Consider the following 6,000-nt stretch of genomic DNA (forward strand, 5'->3'; position numbering starts at 1 on the left):
AAATCAGCCAAACAGAAACGGAACGACTAAAAATCCTGCTGATAGCGACCAAACATCCAGGCTGCACGTTTCTGAAAGCAGAATGGGAGGCTGATCTTTTAGGTCAGCGTTTCTCAAACTGTTTCAGACTGAGGACGACTTCATTTGATGTCCCCCAACACAACATCTCAATATAACCTGGAATGAAAGTATTAGTCTCTTAACTCATCGTCTTTGTTTTTCCTGATGTGAAGGGTGGCGGTGTTTTGTAAATGAGACTGACCATGAATATGTCTATTTGGGGCGTTTTATTTACATATTGTGAAAGTATCGATTCTAAGCTTTCCAATAATAGAAAACACATGGAAATCAAAAACATTCTTTACTACAAGTGTTGGGTCAACAGACTTGATTTGCTGTGGCAAAAACAAATGTTTTCTTTCAGCCAGTAGATAACCCAACGAAAATAATTTAGTTTTAGGTGTTAAGATGCAGTTAGTCAGCGTGGGGCGCAGCGCTGCTCATATTGCTCTAAGCACAGCCTCAGACTTAGATCTGCATGCTTTTGTCATGCGATGTTTGGTAATAATGTTGAAAAACAAAAGTTCTGCGACGAGCCCTGAGAAACTTTCCACTGGAATCTTCAGGCTTTATTTTTAGTGACTCGGTTCTAAGCCATTTATTCAATATTATCTTCACAATCGTTTGGTAAGCTAACTGTAGCGCCGCAGTTTGAGCTCACATCACCTCTTAAACATTGGCTCCCTGAACAGCTGACTTAAAGTGTCTGCAAAAGCATCGCCAGTTCCCTGAAAAATGTTTAAGCTTTCCTACGGAGTGGGCGGAGCCAAGGTAGATGGAGGGGCGTGGCCAAGTGTGTGTCACATTGTGGCATTTTATACGTAACTGTTATTTTCAGTTGTTATAAAAACATGATTTAAAAGAAATTTGACTTTGTAATTTATGCCTGTAAATCAGGCCTCTGTCTCTTTAAAAACTACAGGAGCTGTTTGCTAATTGCTGCTGGCTAGTCTGAAGGAGTGGGAAAGGAGCTGCTCTGTAAGGCAGAAACTCAAACTTGAAAACTACAGCTCTGAGGAGGAGCTGCGTCTTGTAGGCGGGGCTAGGGCCAACCAGGCGTTTTGCATAGCTGATTGGTTGCTATGGAGATTAAAGGATTTCAGAAACATGCATGAAAGAATCAAAGCAACAATGTTTTTGATGAGAAATTAAAATAAAAGCTCAAAAAAGTCAATTTTACATAGTGATGTCCTTTTAAAGGATTTAATTAAAGCTTGTTTCTAATAAAATGTTATTGTAATCAAGCATTTCGTTTCAAACTGAATGTATTTTTGTTGTCCTGCTGAGTCTTTCACACTCATCAGACTCACCTGTGCCGTTCTGACACACAGCTGACTAATTTTCCAGAGATTTGCTGGTAAAAGGTGGACAGTGTTGGCGGATTGCTGCAGAGGGCCGGTCACCGGAGCAGCGGCGCGGCTGTAATCCTGCGCTGGGTGAGTGGAGGACACTCAGCAGCCGTCCAGGTGACTCCTGGGGACAGCAGGAGGTGTGACTGTGGACGGTTTGACACCTGCTTAATGGAGTGGAAACTCTGTCAACTTGAGAGGCGAGAGGACTCCCTGACCTCCAGACACGCTGAACTCTCCTCAGGACGCTCCGGCCACAGTCTGACGGGTTTGGAGGGAGCAGCGGCAACATGGCGGTGACTGGCTGACGCTGCGCCGCCACCAACAGGAAATGAAGCCATGAGCAGTCAGAGACTGTTAGCATGTTAGCCTGAGATGATTTATGGAGATGCTGTGATAAAACAAAAGATTAAACATCAGCAAAGGCGTCAGAGTAACATCAATAAATCATTTCATTCAGTCTGGAAAACTAAAAAAAGGCTCTGCATTAAGTTTTAGAGGTTCTGAAAAACTTTACTTTTCATTAAACACATTATTTAACTACGACATAAACCATAACCTATGTTTAGTTTTTACTCTAAAGCTTTTTAGTTATTTAACTTCTGTTCATTCAGGAATATAATGCCCAGTCTCTTCAGTTTGTTGCCTTTCTGAATGTAAATAAAAACATTTTCATTAAGATTCGTTAAGGCAGTGGTGTCCAATGTGCGGCCCGGGGGCCATTCGTGGCCCTTCAACTGATTTTTGTCCTGTCCAGTACATGAGGCTGATGCAGATGGAGACTTTTAATTTACTAATCAGGGTAAAATTATTACCTTCATCATTTTCTTACAATGGAATATGTTAAGTACGACACAAAATATTTGTGTTTTCATAACCAAGTTTTAATAAAAGTAGAATGTCGTCTTTCCAGTCAGTTTTTTTAATTAGACTTTATATAGTAAGCTTTTTGAAAGAACGTGACCAAATCCTGCTCTTATAGCCAATGATTCATTTGTTTGATGACAAAACAATCTGAAAACTAAATGCCTTTATTTCAATAAACAAAATGTGCAAAATCTTTTTGCAGTTTTGGATCTATGATGAATGACCTTCATTTCCGACCAAAAAAAATACTGTATCTGTTTGATTCATTTTTAAAGTTATTTTTACATTTTTTGAGTATTTTGACTCCATGATTTTGGCCCAAAGCTTCGGACAGCCCGGCCTTAAGTTGTTCCTTTCAGCGTCCGGCTGTGCGGTCAGCAGCAGGAGTCGGGTTGGTTCACCTGATTAGTGCGGAGCGCCAGGTTGGCTTTCATCTCTGCTGAGCTAACAGGAAGTAGCAGGTCATATCTCTGCAGGATGCTAACCCAGCTCCGCCTGCGTCCTGGTGGCGTTTCACCATTCTTGTTGTTTCCTCATCAGACGTTTGTATGCTGTGTGGCTGCCGCTTCCAGCTGCTGTCAGCAGATAAAATAAATCTGTTGAGGAGCGCTGGGTTTGATAAACGGCGTGTCACGGACCCCGGAGCCAAGAGGCTGCTGGTTTATCCGGGACAACAGAGACGTGAGCGATCGTACTGGAATAATGAGGAAATGTTGCCTAACTCTGACTTTTAGTTCTCACCTCGCTCAACTTTGGTACAACGAGAAACTGAAGGAAGTTTTGATTTGGTCTGATGTGCTGTTTCTTAAGCATCATTCATTTAATTTGCATAATGAGTTCATTTAATTAATGACAGAATTAGCATTAATTTACTATGCGACTAATTAATGTATTGCTTATTGCGTGTAGTGGGTTGAGAAATAGTAAAAAAGATTATTACAAATTCTTGAAATCACAAAATCATACAATGAACATTCCTTCGTGCAATCATGCCCGTGTCCTTCTGTTGCTCTAAAACAACCACATAGCATACAGTGAACAGCATCAAAGGGTTAAATCAAAACAATTCAACAATAAGTTTAAATCTCCCAGATTTACACACAAAAAAACAATTTCTCAAGTCAGACACAATTTAAGGGTAATCATTTCTTTGAAGTGTAATAATTATGAAATAATTAATCATGTTATTGGTTATATAATTTAACATGGACGTATTTAGATGACCAAATTGAGTTCTAATAGGCTTTGAATAATTATAGCTGACTGTGCAGTGAAATCGATTACACAGTAGGGGAACGTTGTAACATCTATAATAAATATTTGAAACTGATTACATGTAGCTGGTAGTAACTTCTACATATTAAGCACTCTTTCTTCTAACAGATAACAACACATGTCAGGAAACCACCGTTGGATCAGGGAACGGAGCTCAGATTCACGTAACCATCTCTAAGACGGCCGTTAGAGCTAAAATCTGGCTAACTGCGATTAAGACAGAAATCACTGTTTTTTAACGTCTAAGCATGTGATTGCGAAATCAGAGCCAAATTAACTTGTCACTTTACATTTTGGAGGGGACAGTTTTCACCAGCTTCACATTACTTACATGTAAACGCGAACAGCTTCAGTGAATGAAGGAACGACCGCCATCTTTTTCTCCAAACAACCCCAGCGGGACTGTTTGGGGAAAAAGAGAGACAGCGGGGCTCCTCACTTTAGGCCCCCCGGTGAAACACTGTCTGCATTTTGGTTCCGTTTTATTTATTTTTATTTTATTTTTATTTTTTTTGTTTTTCATCTAACATGGTATTTCGGTCAACCAAGCAGCCACGTAGCAGAGTTGTAGTCTAGACCACCGAACCCAAGAACAAGTCAAGACTAAGACCAGCGCCCTGCGCTACATGACACAATAAAATTGTGCACCTATCAAAATTGCTTCTCTAATTGATCTGAAAGATCCACATTCCCATAAAAACACCTAGATATTAAAAACTTAGAGGTGAAATAAATTTAACCAGTATCAATTCAAACTCTTCTTCATTCTGTTTTGCTTTCATCTCTGTGCTACAATCCGCAGAGGTCTCCTGGCATCCCTAAAAAAGATAACGCCCTGGGCGATTGCCCACATTGCCAGTGTCAGAAACCACAACTGTCTGCACCATTAAATATAGTAATTAACAGTAAACAACGCTCAACTATGAACACTGTCCGTGGCGCAATAGACCCTTTTCACATGACGTCACACAACCTCCGTTTTGGCTCGAAGCTGTGTATCCTTAGTTCCGGTGTACATAGTAAGTAACGATAAAGTTGTCTATTTCATATATATATATATATATATATATATATATATATATATATATATATATATATATATATATGTAAAATGGACACATATATATCTATATATATCTATATAGAGACATATATATAGAAAGAGAGATATAGATATTTATATATATGTATATATCTGACAGCATATGTTGATCAGACAGAACACCGGAGCATGGAGTTTACACAGTCTCTAAAACATTTGCCTAAAATAAGATTGGAAGATAGATCACGATTTGCAAACCAATTTTCTCTGACAACAAAATCAAAATTAGACAAAGGCTAGAAATTATTCGCCGAACAATACCTGTTTGACTATGAAGGTAGGTATTTTTGTTTTGCGTAACCGTTAGCTTAGCATTAGTGAATTTTGTTAGCTAGCTAACTACGTGACATAACTGTTCCTTAACCAGAACTTTTTACTGTTTTTGAACTATAACGTTTTAGGCTCTAATCTTGATCAGATTCTTAAATTATAGACTGGAGTTGCCACTCATCCCATAAAATAGGGGTTTGTTTGTTATAAGCAGAGATGTCCGGTGCCGCCGCTGCTTTGTAATGCCTTCCTCTAATCGGACCACTTTTTCCGGTAACGAATAATCTAACGAGCTCGTATTTCAAATCCAGTAATCAGATTAAAGTTATTTTTATGTCCTTTATTTTCCATTAATACAGAAAATGAACCTCTAAACGTTACATCACTGACAGGCGGCGGTGGATATGTTTCCTAACTGTGGCTAAAGCTGCTGCTAGCTGGTTTACTCATGATCGGAGGCTGGTTGGAGAATGGTAAATTGACAATGACTAATAACGGTTATCTAACACGTAAACACTGTTTTATAAAATACAGAAAGTGAACCTCTAAACGTTACAGCACTGACAGAGTATATTTTTTCCTAAATGTGGCTAAAGCTGCTGCTAGGTGGTTTACTCTCCGATCGGAGGCTGTTTATTTTATACACAGTTAGAGAATGGTGAATTTACAATGATTAATAACAGCTATCTAACACTTAAATGCTGTTATTATTAAACTTACCTTTTATTATATCCTTAAGATTATGAGAATGCGGGAATTTTTCAGCTTGGTTCCCAAGGCAAAATCACACCCGAAGTAAAGATACCCAGGTTTGAGTTATGGCGGCCATTGTCTGACGTCACTGTGAAAAGGGTCTATAAGGAAGAATAAAACAGAAGGAGGTGACTGTTTTCATCCTCCCTCCTGCTGCAACGTCTTCCGCCATGACAGGAGACGAAAACAAAGAGCATGAGCATGCTGCGTTCTTACGTTGTTGTTTAATTTATTCGCCAATTATATATATATATATATATATATATATATATATATATATATATATATATATATGAAAATTAAATAAAATAAAAGCTACTGCAG

Source organism: Poecilia mexicana, unplaced genomic scaffold (assembly GCF_051168715.1).
Source record: "Poecilia mexicana isolate PSO_F unplaced genomic scaffold, ASM5116871v1 scaffold_18, whole genome shotgun sequence".
Classification (NCBI taxonomy): Eukaryota; Metazoa; Chordata; class Actinopteri; order Cyprinodontiformes; family Poeciliidae; genus Poecilia; species Poecilia mexicana.